Genomic DNA, 16668 nt, shown 5'->3' with positions numbered 1-16668 from the left:
GGTACCCCCATGACTTGGCCCAATTAGGATCTCCAACCACTTCTATGAAGCTGTGTCCCTTGCTCGCTATGCTCCAGCCACACAGGCTCTTTCTAGATTCCTTAAACCCCGTTCCTTCCAACCTCAGGGCCTTTGCACTTGCATTTCCCTCTGGCAGGAACACCCCTGAAGCCCGGCTCTAACCAAGTTCTCAACACAAAGGACTCCTCCTCAACCAATCACATCCTTGCCACCCAAGTCTGGGCCAGCATCCCCTGTTACACCAATGCTCAACTCCTCGTTCATCTTCCCTGTGCCCACCACATTTATAGTTGATTAATAATTATTTGTTTCAGTGTCAGCCTCCTTTAACATAATTTTATGAGCTCCATGAAGTCAGCTCCCTAGGGTTTCATGTGCGAACTGGCATGGAGCAGGCAATCAGTAATTATTCTTGATTGGGTATTTTCCTGCTTCCCTCTCAGACCCCAGAAGCAGCAGCATCCAGTCAAATCCATTCCCTATGTGGGCTCTGACCTTGTCCCTCTCTTACAAGCTCATTGTTGCCCTTGGATACCACCTGCTTTCCTCTGCTTAACTTTTAAGGGCTTTTAAAATCCACCATGTTGGCAGACACCACCTCCAATGTTCCTCCAACCTTTCATTCTGAAGACAGAAGGGGCATCAATGTTCTAGCCTGCAGACCTTTGCTATAACTGCTCCTTTTGCTCAGAATTCAGGAAACCCTGGTTTGATTCCTGGGTCAGGAAGATCCACTGGAGAAAGAATATTCTTTTGCTTCCCTGTGGCTCAGCTGGTGGAGAATCTGCCTGCGATGCAGAAGACCTGAGTTCGATCCCTGGGTCGGGAAGATCCCCTGAAGAAGAAAATGGCTACACACTCTAGTGTTCTTACCTAGAGAATTCCATGGACAGAGGAGCCTGGCGGGCTATAGTCCATGGGGTCACAGAGTCAGACATGATGAACAACTAAGACTTTCTGCTCAGAATACCATCACAGACTTGGTAGGAATCAACCTGGCACCTGGCATTGTCATCTCTTCTTTCCTAACAGAACTGATCTGGTTTGATCACACCTATGTGGTTTAGGGGAAGTTGAGCAGCATGACCCAGCCTCCTCAGGTATTGACAGGATATATTGGGAGAGAGACATGCCCTGTTAACTGGGGTTGTTGAGCTTGGGAGAATGAAGCATCTGTCTGAAGCAAGAGGCATGGAGAAAGAGTGTCTTCATGCCATTGCCGGAAGTCGTGAAACAATAAAGCCATCTTGTCCTTAATTTTCAGCTTAATCCCATTTGTGTGGGGCTCCTTGGAACTGAAAATTGTGATCCCTATCTCTTTGTCCTCCCTCAAGACAGAGTTTTGCAAGGGCAGAGTTTTGTTTGTATGCTGCTGTGTCTAGCACATTGATTCCTTTTCCTTTTTTTCTGCTGTGTTGCTTGGCTTGTGGAATCTTAGGTCCCCGCACTAGGATTGAACCCAGGCCCCTGGCAGGGAGAGCACGGACCACTAACCACTGGACCACCAAGGAATCTCCTAATGCATTAATTCTTGAAACCCCTGTGACCATTCCAGGGTTGGACCCAGAGTAGATGCCTCATAGGTATGGAATGAATGATGTCAGACGGTGCCGGTAGAAACTGAGTCCTGTGGATGTGCGGAGGTGGGAGAGGAGTCCTTTCCAAGCAGGTGTTGAGTGATGGCTGCCTGGAAGAGATGGTGGCTGACTTGGGCTTTGAAGAATGGATAGAATCCAGGGACAACAGAGGGTGTCCTGGGTGCACAGGTGTGCGTGTGCATTCAGAGAAAAGTAATACCTATTCACATTACCTGTCTCTGTCAGGGTTTCCCTGGGGAAGGGGCCCTGAGTGCCAAGTGAAGACTCTTCTGGAGTCTCAGGAGAGAGGGGGCCCTTCACCTCCATCTGAGGCTGCTTCCCAGTGCAGGGGCTCACAGAGCTGACCTGAGGATAACTCCTGACTCGCTGCAGCTCTTTGGACCTCAGGTTCCTTGTCTGCCTTCCCCAGCTCCACAAGGCATCTGGGAAGCCGCCCTCTCTGCGCCTCCCTCTGCCTTCCTCTCACATCCCAGTGCAGACCTGGTGGAGGGTGGGTGGGTGACTGGTGTCATGGCAACAAACAGGAGCGCCCATGTGTCCGTAGTGAGGGTTGCTGTGGCAACCGGCAGTCCTGGTTCCCTGGCGACAGGCCTGAGTTCTGGGCTTAGGGGTGGGAAGGGAGGGAGGGAGGTGTCCCTGGAGACACTTTGTAAGTGCTTGGAAGGAAGGATGGGGATTCATGTCTTTCTCTTCTGTGAAGGGGGAGCCTCAGGCCAGATCCCAGCTGAGGATTGCTGGGGTCCCTGCCCCGGGCCAGGTTGTGAGCCCAACAGGGAAGCTGAAGCCTCCAGGGGTCTTGTGTCATGGGATGCTGCCCACCATCCCCTTCACACCCAGTCCCACCAGGCTCTAGGTGGCTCCTGGCATGCTCCCTCCTCGGTGTCCGCACACAGTCTGTTCCCTTTGGCTGGAAGGCTCTGCTCTCTTCCCAGCTGAGTCTTCACACTGAGTGTCCCTCCTTGGCCTTCTGGCTCAGCCTAGCCCTGCTAAATCACTATACCCTAAGCCTCTATCATGTTGACAATTAAGTGATTGCTTCTTTGCTTGTGTGATGATTGGTTTAATAAATGCTCCCTCTGCCAGATGCGACACTGTAGCAGTCCCAGTCACAGCTGTGTCCCACACACTGAGGAGGCTGCCCTCAATACATCTTTGTCAACACGCTCCCTCCTAGCTCCACATCAGTACAGTCAGCGCGATCTCCTCTCTGTCCCTGGAACTCTTTCCGGGACCCATTTGGTCCATACCCCTGACTTCCACCAGGAATGTCCTGGAACATTCTGGGCCCTTCCACAATGTTCTGGAATGTCCCAGAACACCCCTCCCTGCTTCTCTCTCTCCGCTTTTATTAAAGCTGGAACACTGCTTCCTCAGAGACTCTCCTCCGCCTCCTGGTTAAAACAGTGTTTCCCCCCTCGGTCACTCTCAGCCCATTGCCTTCATGGCAATTAAAATCATCTCGGCCCTTTATTGGTTCGTATGTCTCAGGTTTGTCCTTCCCATAAGGATATATACATGCCAGAATACTCAGGAGCATGAAGGGTAGGGATCATGTCTGGTGTGCTTACAGTTGAAACCCTAGCCCCTTCGTGCACAGCCGATGCATAAGTTCTTGCTTTCTTAAAAGCATTAAAATTAATTAATTAATTACTGGCTGTCCTAGGTCTTCGTTACTGTGCAGGTTTTTCTCTAGTTGTGGCAAGCATGGGCTACTCTCTGGTTGCAGTGTGCGGGTTTCTTGTTGTGGCATCTCTTGTGGAGCAGAGGCTTTAGGGCACGCGGGCTTCAGTAGTTGCAGTACATGTGCTCAGTAGTTGTGGCCCCTGGGCTTGAGAGTAGAGGCTCAGCAATTGTGGCCCATGGGCTTAGTTGCTCCGAGGCATGTGGGGTCTTCTCGGATCAGAGATGGCACCTGCGGCTCCCGCCTTGGCAGGCAGATTCTTTACCACTGAGCCACCAGGGAAGTCCAACAAGTGCTTGTTGATTGGATGGAGGGAAGGCGCGAAGAGACCAGGAGGTGGCCATGCGCTCTAGGGTAGGCAGCTCTGACACCGTCCTGCTAGAAACGTGCGTGAGTCACTTACCACTCTGAGCCCCAGGGTCTGGCTTTTCAATCCAAGTGTAATTTACAAACAGCAAAGCGCACTCAGTTTTACTGCTGTGACCCAAATGCAGAGTACTCCTCCTAATCCCCAGGGGCTGTCTTGTGCCCCCTCGAGTCACCTCCCAGGGGTCGTCCCACAGCTGACCTCTGTCTCCTAGGCTCCACCTGACTTCTTTTTCGTTGTTGATTTTACCAGGCTGTGTGGCTTGCGGATCAGTTCCCCCACCAGCAGTTGAACCTATGACACAGCAGTGAAAGCCCGGAATCCTGACCACTAGGCCACCAGGGAGCTTCCTGCTCTGTTTAAGAAACCAACTTTAGTGAGGCAGACTTTACATGTAATGATGCAACTGTTTTAAGTGCTCAATGAATTTTGACAAATATGCCCCCCCTGTTGCCCCATAATTCAAGACATGGGACATTTCCATCACCCCAAGGCCACATGCCCCTTTGTGGTTGCTGCTTTTGCTCCCTGATGACCCCCACCAGGAGGCCCCCGGCCCGGCCTCTATCACTGTAGATTAGTGTGGCTTCTTTGTGAAGCTCACATAAATGGAATCACAACATGTGTCCTCTTTGTTTCTTTTGCTCAGTGTTGGTGAAGTCCCTTGTGGGATACATGTATCAATAGCAGCGGGTCTTTCTTTTTCTTTGCTGCATAGTATTCTACTAGTGACCATGTCATTGTCCATTTATCCATCAACCTGTTGATAAACCTGTGGGCTGTTTCCTGTTTGAGGCCATTATGACCATTTATGTTTATATCTTTGGATGAAATCATGTCCCTTTTTCTGTTGGATGAATACCTGTAGTGGGTTGAGTGGTGCCCCTACCACCCTCAATTCATGTCCACCTGGAACCTCAGAATGTGACTTTTATTTGGAAATAGTGTCTCTGCAGATGGAATTTAGCTAAGAATCCAAATGAGATCAAACTGGATGAGGGTGGACCACAAATCCAATGAGAGCATCTTGGTAAGAGACATAAATGAATACACAAAGAGGCACAATAGGAAGGCCATGTGAAGATGGAGGCAGAGACTGGGGTGATGTAGCTGCAAATCAAGGGATGCCAAAGATAGCGGACAACTCCAAAAGCTGGGAGAGAGACGCGGTTCTCCCTTATAGACCCACAGAAGGAACCAACCCTGCCAACATCTTGATTTTGGACTTTTGGCCTCCTGAACTGTGAGAGAATAAATGTCTATTGTTTTAAACCATCCCCTTTGTGGTCATTTGTTATGGCAGCCCCAGGACACTCATAAAATACCCACGGATGGAAATGCTAGAGTGTAGGAACACTCCCTTTCAGCAAATATTGCCAAACGGCTGTCTCAAGTGGTTGTACCAAATGACATTCCCACCAACTGAGTGTGAGAGCCATTGTTTCTTCATCTCTACAATGGGGACAGTAATAACTCTTCACGGGTGTGGTGAGAATATATGAGAAAACACAGTTCTGGGCATTGAAGTGTGGGGGCTTCCCTGGTGGCTCAGTGGTAAAGAAGTCTGCCTGCAATGCAGGAGACCCAGGTTCAATCTCTGGGTTGGGAAGATCCCCTGGAGAAGGGGGTGGCAACCCCCTCCAGTATTCTTGCCTGGAGAATTCCGTGGACAGAGGAGTCTGGCAGGCTACAGTCCCTGGGGTTACAAAGAGTTGAAAACACTCTGTAAATGGTAACTTGAAAAAAAAGTTGCAGAGAAGGTGCAAATCCAGCTCCATATGTCTTCAATATTGAACTTTTTCTGCTCTTTCCCAGAAGTCATATTCAAGGAGCTCAGGGTGGAGACCCTCTCCTCCTATAGGAAGACCCAGTGAGGTCTCGGTTCTGGGGTGATAGTGAGGACCCTGGGAGACCCAAAGAGGCTGCAATGCTGAAAGCAACTAAGGAAAGCCAGAGCAGAATCAGCACAAGAAAATGTCATTATTTCATTCACCAACAGATTCGTTGCTGGTCAATGCTTGATTCAAGAGGCTGGTATCCTGGAAAGGCCCCAATATAAATACAGGCTAGGCAGCCAAACTGGGCAGAGGGGAAATGGGAGCTCTGCTGAGCAGCCAGGAAGGCTTCCTGGAGGAAGAGACCTGAGCTGGATTTGAAGAATGTGAGAAGGCATGCAAGACCAACTTGACCATCCTTTCTACTATGCCAGAAGTCTATAATCAAAGTGTTGGCAGCTGTGCTCCCTTTCAAGGTTCTAGAGGAGGGTCCTTCCTTGCATCTTCCAACTCTGATAGACCCAGGCATTCCTTGGCTTGTGGCCATATCACTTCAATCTCTGCCTCTATCTCCACATGGTCTCTCTGTTTGGATTTCACTCTTCTTTCAAGGACACCAATCATTGCATTTAGCTCCCTCACCCAATCTGAGATGATCTCATCTCAAGAACCTTACCTTAATAATATCTGCAAAGACTCTTATTCCAAAAAAGGCCTTATTTTGAGGTTCCAGGCATACATGTCTTGGGGGGAGGTCACCATTCAACCCAGTACACTGAGAGTGTTTGTTCAGTTTATTTTCAGTGAGACTGTCCTCTTGTGGGTAGGGCTGTCTCTGTCTTGTCTGGAGCCTGTATTCTGTGCCCATCACAGGGTCTGGGGCATAGAAGGCTGTCAATAAGTGCTGCTCAATGCGTGAATAAAAGACAGGAGGAGGGACTTCCCTGGTGGTTCAGTGGCTGAGATTCTATGCTCCCAAGGCAGGGAACCTGGGTTTGATCCCTGGTCAGGGAACGAGATCCCACATGCCGCAACTAAATTTTCAGCTCACCACAAATGAGATTGAAGATGCCACTTGTCGAAGCTAAGACCCAACGCAGCCAAACAAATAAATAAATATTAAAATAAAAAGACAGAAGGAGAGGGAGTCAGCACGGGGTACTGGGAGAAGGCATAGCCTTGGGAGCAGAGAGTGGGGGTTCTATCTCCTTCTCCTGAGCCTTGCTTGGCAAGACACTTCCACTCTCTGAGCCTCACTTTTACCTACTTTGCAAGGCTGCCGTGAAGATAAATGTCAAAGTCTGGAGGTTTCCAAGTTGCCTAGTAGGATCTTAGGAGGTGCCGCTATTGTGGTGGTGGGGGAGGGCGACGCAGACTGGAAGCAGTCTAGACCCGCAGGTAAAGTCAGAGAGGGCGGATCCGGTGGAGACTTCGGGGCGGGGGGGGCGCTGCGATGCAGCCAGCTGGGCTGACAGTGACAGAGGAAGATCAAGGGCCCCTGTGTTTGTTTGTCACTGAGCCCTTCTCGGGATCCTGGAAGGAAGTGGTCTATATGCCCCTTCTTTCTTTTTTTTTCATTGAAGTGAGATCCACATAATATAAAATTAGCCTTTTTCTTTTTCTTGGTCTCTTCTTGCAGCTTGTAGAATCTTAGTTCCCCACCTGGGTATTGAACCTGGTCCCTCGGTAGTGAAAGGGTGGAGTCCTAATCACCGGTGCCTGAGTGGGTGAGTCGTTCAGTTGTGTCTGACTCTTTGCAACCCCGTGGACTGCAGCCCGCCAGCCTCCTCTGTCCATGGAATTTTCCAGGCAAGAGTACTGGAGTGGGTTGCCTTTTTCTCCTCTAGGGGATCTTCCTGACCCAGGGATCGAACTCACCTCTCCCATGTCTCCTGCGTCTCCTGCATTGCAGGTGGATTCTTTACCACTAAGCCGCCAGGAAAGCTGCTAACCACTGGACTGCCAGGGAATTCCCTAAAATTGACCACTTTAAAATGAACAATTCAGTGGCATTTAGTACATTCATAATATTGTGTAACCATCACCTCTGTTTAGTTCCAGAACACTTCCATCCCTGTTCCCATTAGCAGCCACTCCCTACCACCCGCACCCCGCCTCCCGCACCCCAGCCCCTGGCAACTGCTAATCTGCTTTCTGTCTCCACGGATTGGCCTGTTCTGGACATTTCTTATAGATGGAATCATACAAAAGGTGACCTTTTGTGTCTGGCTCCTTTCACTCAACATATTTTCTAGGTTCATCCGTGTTGTATTAATAGCATGTGTCAGAGCTTCATTCCTTCTCATGGCTGAGTAATAGTCCATTGTTTGGATGGAAAGCACTGTGCTTATCCATTCATCACTTGATGGATGCTTGGGCTGGTTCCTCTTTTTGGGGATTGTGACTAATGCCGCTGCGAACTTGTGTGCATGTGTATCTGTTTAAGCATCTGATTTCACTTCTCTTGGGTGTACGCCAATTGTAAAGATGGGAAAACTGAGGCTAGGAAGGGATGAGTCAGCAGTGAAGAGTGTGGATTTGAAATGAGGTGAGGTTTGGATCTGGCTTCAGGCAGGGCTCTGCCGGGCACTCACGTGTGACTTTGGGCTGGAGGAGTTACTGGGACCGCTAGCTCATAAAAAGAAGCTTCTGGAAGGACATGTCACAATAGTTGGTCCACATTGGCCACTGCGTTATTCATAGTGACAGTGGAGGAGGGGACTTCGCTGGTGATCCTGTGGGTAAGACTTTTCTTCACAATGCAGGCGGTACAGGTTCAATCCCTGATTGGGGAGCTAGGATTCCCTCATGCCTCTGGGTCAAAGAAACAAAACAGAAAACAGAAGCAATATTGTAACAGATTTAATAAAGACCAAAAAAAAAAAAAAAAAAGGTCCACATCAAAAAAGTCCTTAAAGAAACAGCATGGAAAACAGATTCCCCCCCTCACCCGCTGGCCACTGGGATCAGTTACTGGGGCCTGTTTTGCCCACCCTGCATGAGGTCCCCAGGGCCTGGCTCACCTCCAGGCAGCAATCCGGGCTGTGGACTGGCATCTGTCCCCAGCCTCCAACCGAGGTGGGGGTCCCCAGAGCCGCCTCAGCCTCAGCTTTCCATATGGGCCACTCCCTAAGGGTGCAGAGCCCAAAGCCCTCCCTGGGTGACTGCAGCAGTCCTTCTCCCTCTCTGCCCTTGACCTTCTCGTCCATTCAGATCCCAGCCATAGGGCATCAGTGGAGGCAGGAGTGGGAGGAAGAAATGCAGAACTGGTGATTCTTTGCTTGGGGACAGTTAGCAGCCCATGGTGCTTACTCTGAGGACATCTGAGTAATAGGCTCAGAGCCTTTTTTGGAGGAAGAGGGGACTAATTCTTACCAGAGGACGGGTTGTGTTCATACTCATTTCGCAGATATGGAAACTGAGATCCCAGAGAAGCTAAGAGTTATTGTTCAGCCAAAAGTCACAATGATTTGTTTATGCATTGTGCATTTACTTAACGTGCTGGGTGCTGCCCAGGGCTCCATGGAGTGACCAGGAAGAAAATAAAGTCCCTGTCCCTTGTGGAGATAACAGATGACAAGGAGAAAAAGAAATTGCAGGAAATTCCCTGGCAGTCTAGTGGTTAGGACTCTTGGCTTTCACTGCCAAGGGCCTGGGGTTTAATCCCTGGTGGGGGAGATAAGATCCCACAAGACATGGCCAAAAAAAAAGAAAGAAAGAAGGAAAAGGCAGGACAGTTCCTCAAAAAATTCCTCATCCAGCAATTGTACTCAAACCCATGTCTCTCTTATGTCTCCTGCACTGGCAGGGGGGTTCTTTACCACTAGCACCACCTGGGAAACCCACTCCTAGGTATGTGCCCTTACAAAAGTGAACACAGAGACTCTGACAGACACTTGCACACGTGTGTTCGCGCAACACTAGTCACAATTGCCAAAAGAGGAACTACTGAAATGTCCATCAATGGATGAGTGAATAAACGAAATGTGATCCATCCATACTATGGAATATTAGCCAGTCATAAAAAGAAATGAAGCACTGACAACATGGATGGACCTCAAAAACATCATGCTGATTAGTATAAGCCAGATCTAGAAGGACATATGTGATTCCATTTATATGAAATATTCAGAATAGGTAAATCCATAGGGACAGGAAACATTAGTGATTATGAGAGGCTGGGGCAGGGAAAGGGGGAGTGATCGTTAATGAGGATGGAGTTTCCTTTTGGAATGATGGAAATGTCTTGGAACTAGATAGAGGTGCTGATTGGGCTTCCCAGGTGGCGTTAGTGATAAAGAACCTGCCTGCCAATGCAGGAGATGCGGGTTCGATCCCTGGGTCTGGAAGATCCCCTGGAAGAGGGCATGGCAACCCATTCCAAAGTTCTTGTCTGGAGAATCCCATGAACAGGGAAGTCTGGCGGGCTATTGTCCATAGGTTTCAAAGAGTCAGACGGACTGAATCAACTTAGCACACACTCACGCAGAGGTGTTGATTGCATGACATCACGAATGCACTAAATGCCAATGAATTGTATACTATAAAATGATGAGTTCTATGGTATGGAAATTGTATCTCAGTTTAGAAAAAAACCCTGAAATACAGAGTTTGTTAGATAGAAAAATCAAGCAGGGCTAGGGGGTCAAAGGGCAGGTATGGGAGAGAGGAAATGCCCACAGCTGATTTGAAGTGAGGGCCTATGACCTGCACTACCCTGAGTGTTGTGTATGTTTGTTTTATCATGGCCTCTGCTCTGTCTCACAAAGACATTTTATATATGGGTTCCCCACCCACTCCTGGCAGCTTCCCTGGTGGCTCAGAGGGTAAAGAGTCTGCCTGCAATGTGGAAGACCTGAGTTCAATCCCTGGGTCGGGCAGAGCCCCTGGAGAAGAAAATGGCAACCCACTCCAGTATTCTTGCCTGGAAAATCCTATGGACGGAGGAGGAGCCTGGTGGGCTACAATCCTTAGGGTCACAGAGTCGGACACGACTGAACGACTTCACTTTCACTCACTCCAGTATTCCTGCCTGGAGGATCCCATGGACAGAGGAGCCTAGTGGGCTGCAGTCTGTGGGGACACAGAGTCATACATGACTGAGCGACCAGCAGTTACAGTTACACCTACACTCTTTCCTGTGCTGCGTGGTACTGTGGCGTCTTAATTCCCCGACCAAGGATGGAACCCATGCCTCTTGCCTTGGAAGCATGGAGTCTTAACCAGTGGACTGCCAGGGAAGTCCCTCAAGGACATTTTAAAGATGGAAAAACTAATGTGTAGAGCTGGAGCAACCCACTCAAGGCATGAAGACTTATAAGAAGTGGATGCAGGACTTCCCTGGTGGTCCAGTGCTTAAGAATACCCCTCCCATTGCAGGGGATGCAGGTTCAATCCCTGGTCTAGGAATATCCCATATATGGTTGTTTTTGTTCATTCGTTAAGTCATGCCTGACACTTTGTGACCCTATGAACTGCAGCAAACCAGGCTTCTCTGTCCTCCACTGTCTTCTGGTGCTTCCTCAAATTCATATGCATTGAGTCAGTGATGCTGTCTAAACATCTCATCCTCTGCCACCCCCTTCTCCTTTTGCCTTCAATCCTTCCCAGCATCAGGGTCTTTTCCATTGAGTCAGCTCTTCGAATCAGGTGGCCAATGTATTGGAGATTCATCTTCAGCATCAATCCTTCCAGTGAATAATCAGGGTTGATTTCACTTAGGACTACTTGGTTAGATCCCCTTACTGTCCAGGGGACTGTCAAGAGTCTTCTCCAGCACCACAGTTTGAAAGCCTCAATTCTTGGGCACTCAGCTTTCTTTATGGTTCAACTCTCACATCCATACCCGACTACTGAAAAAATCATAACTTTGTCTAGATGGACCTTTGTTGACAAAGTGATGTCTGCTTTTTAATATGCTTTCTAGGTTTGTCATAGCTTTTCTTCCAAGGAGCAAGCAAGATCCCACATGCCTTGGAGCAAATAAGGGCCTGAATCACAACTACTGAGCCCATGCACCTAGAGCCCATGTTCTGCAGTAAGAGAAGCCACTGCAATGAGAAGCCTGTGAACTGCAACAAAGAGCAGCCCCCGCTCACTGCAACTAGAGAAGTCCTGCTCAGCAACAAAGACTGAGTGCAGCCAAAAGAAAAGGGAATTCATAAAACACTTCATCCAAAAACAGCAATGGGTGCAGAACTAAAGGTAGTAGCAAAGATCATGAGCGTTTATTTCATGGTTACCTCTCTAGTTTCTGGGCTTCCCTGGTAGCTCAGGTGGTAAGGAGTCTGCCTGCAATGCAGAAGACCTGGGTTTGATCCCTGGGTCAGGAAGATCCCCTAGAGAAGGGAATAGCTACCCGCTCCAGTATTCTTGCCTGGAGAATTCCATGGATAAAGGAGCCTGGCGGGCTACAGTCCATGGAGTTGCAAACAGCTGGACACAACTGAGTGACTAACACATACACACACACACACGTCTAGTTTACAGAGAAACAGAAGGTGATGCCAGGAGTTCCAGCAGCAGGCTCTGAGCCCACTCAGTGGTGAAGGGCAGACAGGGTGGATAAGGTCCCAGCATGTGGCTGGAGGAAACCAACACATCCCCTACATCCCAGGCCTCAATTTCCTCCTCTGGAACACCTGGGGGTAGGACCGTGAGTTCTACAGCTGGTCTGGAGCGGGGAGCAGGTGGTGAGGCCCTTGCCTCTGGGAGAGCCGTGCCAGCTGTGGGCCAGATGGTGGCCAGGCCTGCGGACGCTGCCTGCCACGTCCCCGCCTGTGGACTCTGCCAGACCACAGGTCATCATTTTTGGGCTGTGGTGTGCAGTAACCTGGGGTTCCTCAGTGCCTCAGTGATAAAGAATCCACCTGCAATGCAGGAGATGCAGGAGACTTGGGTTTGATCCCTGGGTTGGGATGATGCCCTGAGGGAGGAGATGGCAACCCACTCCAGTATTCTTGCCTGGAGAATTCCATGGACAGAGGAGCCTGGTGGGCTATATAGTCCATGGGGTCACACAGTCTAACGCGACCGGGTGACTGAGCATTTGAGCAGTGACCTTCCTGGGTTCTTTCTGTCCTCAGTCGCCTGTTTCTCATTCCAGGTATCACAGCCAGGCCAAGGACCTTGGGGAGATCTGTGGCCTTGCTCTGCCTCCCTGCCACATCCCACCTGCCGTTATCTCCTATTGGCTCCACCTGCAAAGTACATCTTTGCTGGGATCCCATTCCTCCCTGGCCACCAGCCTGGGATGAGCACCATTTCTGGCCAGGAAATCTTGCTTCCTAAATAATGTGTCTAATTTAAGATAGTGCCTCAACTGCAAGTGTTGGTCACACTCCCTTTCCTCACTAGTGCCCCCAACCCATCCTCATTTCACGCAGGGGAACTGCCTCCACTGTGGTCCATAGGACTCTCCATGACCTGGAGCACTCCTCTTTGCTGCCCACCACATCTTCTCCTCCCCTCTCCCTCACTTTTTCCCAACATGCAATACTTTGCACTGACTCTCCTGTGCTATGTGATCTTAAAGTTCCTAGTGTGTCCACAGACCATGTGTCTGCAGTGTACTATGTGTGAGTGCACGGTCAGGGGCCCAGCAAACCTCTTCTTGCTTATCTTCAACTGTCTGACATATGGGTCAAATCTGGGTGTTTATGAAGTGTGCGTGCATATGGATGCCATTGACTGCAGCTGTGTGTGCGTCGGGCGTGTGAGCTGTAGGTCTCTGCTGAGTGGGGTTTGATGCCTGCATGTGGTTCATCTGGAACAAAGGCTCAAGTGGCAGGCAGACCACAGGAGGGTGAGGGGGTGTGTACAGAGCTAGCAGGAACGTGAGCTGCTCATGCTCCCACACATTCAATATTTATTCGAGTGCTTATTGTGTGCTATAGGGGTCAGCAGGGCCCTTCAGCACCTGGTATCTATCAACGTTCACAGTGTCAACCCCTGAACACTTCACACACAAATGATTGAGTACCCACTGTGCACCGACCCTTTGCTAGAGATGGATCAGTTGCGTCTGGTTCTACCTCTGGGCCCTCCAACCCTGTGTCCACCCTCTTTCCCCAGCACTGACTGCAGGAAGGCTCTGAGCCCCGTTTGGACTCCTGGACCCTGCCTAAACTGTGGACAGAGGTTCGCAACATTGCACAGGAGGCAGTGACCAAAACCATCCCAAAGAAAAACAAATGCAAAAAAGCCACGTGGTTGTCTGAGGAGGCTTTACAAATAGCTGAGAAAAGAAGAGACACGAAAGGCAAGAGATAAAGGGTAAGATATACCCAACTGAATGCAGAATTCCAGAGAATAGCAAGGAGAGATAAGAAGGCCTTCTTAAGTTAACAATGCAGAAAAAAAAAAAATAGAGGGAAACAATAGAATGGAAAAGACTAGAGATCTCTTCTAGAAAATTGGAGCTATCAGGGGAACATTCAGTACAAGGATGGGCACAATAAAGGACAGAAATGCTAAGGACCTAACAGAAGCAGAAGAGATTAAGAAGAGATGGCAAGAATACACATAAGAACTAGACAAAAAAGTTCTTAATGACCCAGATAACCATGATGGTGTAGTCACTCACCTAGAGCCAGACATTCTGGAGTGTGAAGTCAACTGGGCCTTAAGAAGCATTACTATGAATAAAGCTAGGAGGTGATGGAATTCCAGATGAGTATTTTCAAATCCTAAAATATGATGCTGTTAAAGTGCTGCACTCAATATATCAGCAAATTTGGAAAACTCAGCAGTGGCCACAGGACTGAAAAAGGGTCCGTTTTCATTCCAATCCCAAAGAAGGGCAATGCCAAAGAATGTTCCAACTACTGTACAATTGTGTTCATTTCACATGCTCGTAAGATTATGCTAAAAATCTTTCAAGCTAGGCTTCAGCAGTATGTGAACTGAGAACTGCCAGATGTACAAGCTGGGTTTAGAAAAGGTAGAGGAACCAGAGATCAAATTGCCAACATTCATTGGATCATAGAGAAAGCAAGGAATTCCAGATGAACATCTGCTTCTGCTTCATTGACTAAGTGTGGACCACAATAAACTGTGGAAAATTGTTAAAGAGATGGGAATATCAGAACACTTTACTTGTCTCCTGAGAAACCTGTATGTGGGTCAAGAAACAGCAGTTAGAACCAGACATAGAACAATGGACTGGTGTTACTTTCCCTTTCAAAGTTGGGAAAGGAGTATGACAAGGCTGTATATTGTCACCCTGTTTATTCAACTTATTAATATATTCAGAGTGCATGATGTGAAACACTGGGCTGGATGAATAACAAGCTGGAATCAAGATTGCTGGGAGAAATAATAACAACCTCAGATACACAGATGAGACCACTCTAATGGCAGAAAGTGAAGAGGAACTAAAGAGCCCCTTGATGAGGGTGAAAGAGGAGAGTGAAAAAGCTGGTTTAAAATTCAACATTCAAAAAACTAAGATCATGGCATCAGTCCCATCATTTCATGGCAAATAGAAGGGGAAAAAGTGGAAGCAGTGACAGATTTTGTTTTCTTGGGCTCCAAAGCCACTGCAAATGGTGCCTGCAGCCCTGAATTTAAAAGACACTTGCACTTTGAAAGGAAAGCTTTGACAAACCTAGACAGCATATTAAAAATCAGAGACATCACTTTGCTGACAAAGATCTGTATAGTAAAGGCTATGGTTTTTATGAAAGAAGTGTGAGCACCAAAGAACTGATGTTTTCAAATCGTAGTACTAGAGAAGACTCTTGAGAGTCCCTTGGACTGCAAGGAGATCCAATCAGTCAATCCTAAAGGAAATTAACCCTGAATATTCTTTGGAAGGACTGATGCTGAAGCTCTAATACTTTGGCCACCTGATGTGAAGAGCCAGCTCATTGGAAGAGACCCTGACGCTGGGAAAGATTGAGGATAAAAGGAGAAGGGGGCGGCAGAGGATGAGATGGTTAGACAGCATCACTGACTCAGTGATGAATATTTGCAAACTCCAGGAGATAGTGGAGGACAAGGAAGCCTGGTGTGTTGCAGTCTATGGAGTCACAAAGACTCAGACATGACTTAGCAACCTAACAACAGAAACAACCCTGCCTGAGGCTGCACAAGAAGAGCTTTCTAACTCAGAAGGTGAAAAAATAAATGGGTTCAAGCCTGGAAAGAAAATTCTGGAAGCTTGGACCCGTTCAGGGTGAAGATTCTAGTCTTTCAGTGGCCTTGAAATATCTGGAAGCTTTACAGAAGCCTTCTTGGCTTTCAGCTCCATGGGGTTCGGAAGGGAGAAGAGGAAAGGAAGGCAAGAAAGAAGAAGAACAAAGAGAAAAAGGAAGGAAACAGATGCAGGTCTTTGCACCTTGGCTGAAGACTAGGGTGTTTGGGCCACTGGAGCTGGGAGGTCCAAGCGGGATTGGTCTGGTGAAATGGACTTTGGGGGTGTAAGTGTGGGTTTGAAGGGTCTGTGGGCAAGGATCTGGGGGAGTGGAGTGGGATTTGAGTAGAGAATAGGGGGGATAACTTGAGGGCAGGGGTTTGAGGGTATAGGAATGAAAACTGAGGGTTCAGTAGGAGGTTTGGGGATCTGAGCGCAAACCGAGGGTGGAGATTCTTGGGTGTGAGAGAGGAGGCTCTGGGAAGACGGGGTAGGATTGGGACCCAAAGCTGGGTTGGATGTTTGAGGCCTGGGCCCTAGGTGAGTTCCTGAGACCTAGGGAGGTCTTGGGGAGGGAGTGACCCTGGAAGGAAAGAGGGGGCGGGTCTCAGATTTCTTAGATCAGTTTCTCCAAGTTCCTTCTCTCATCTTGGCTCGGGGCCCGCCACTCCCCCTTCCCAGAACAGACCCCTCTCCTGAAATGCAGTGTTTCACTATCGGGCAGCTCCTACTCCTCTGAGTGAACTCTGTCCCTCTCCACTCACTTGTCCCGCATCCCACCGTCGCCTCACTCCTCCCCAGAGGCTACTCCCGGACAAGCACAGGTTGCCTTCGCCCCGCCCCTCCCAGATAAGCCCCACCCCCTACTCTAGACACGCCCCTCCGTAGACCATGCCCCCCGTCCCTTCCCTGGCCCACCAATCTCTCGTCCCTCAGACCCACGCCAGCTGCTCTTCCCAGGCTCCGCCCCTTTCTCCAGGCCCCGCCCCTCCTCTCCCAGAGCAGTACCGGTTCTTGCCTTTGCCCTCCCCCGCCCATTCTCAGACCCCGCCCCCTCCCGGGCCAGGACCCTCTCCCTTCTCAGACCCGGC

The sequence above is a fragment of the Cervus elaphus genome, chromosome 9, assembly GCF_910594005.1.
Source record: "Cervus elaphus chromosome 9, mCerEla1.1, whole genome shotgun sequence".
NCBI lineage: Eukaryota > Metazoa > Chordata > Mammalia > Artiodactyla > Cervidae > Cervus > Cervus elaphus.
Note: the sequence above shows the minus strand (reverse complement) of the source record.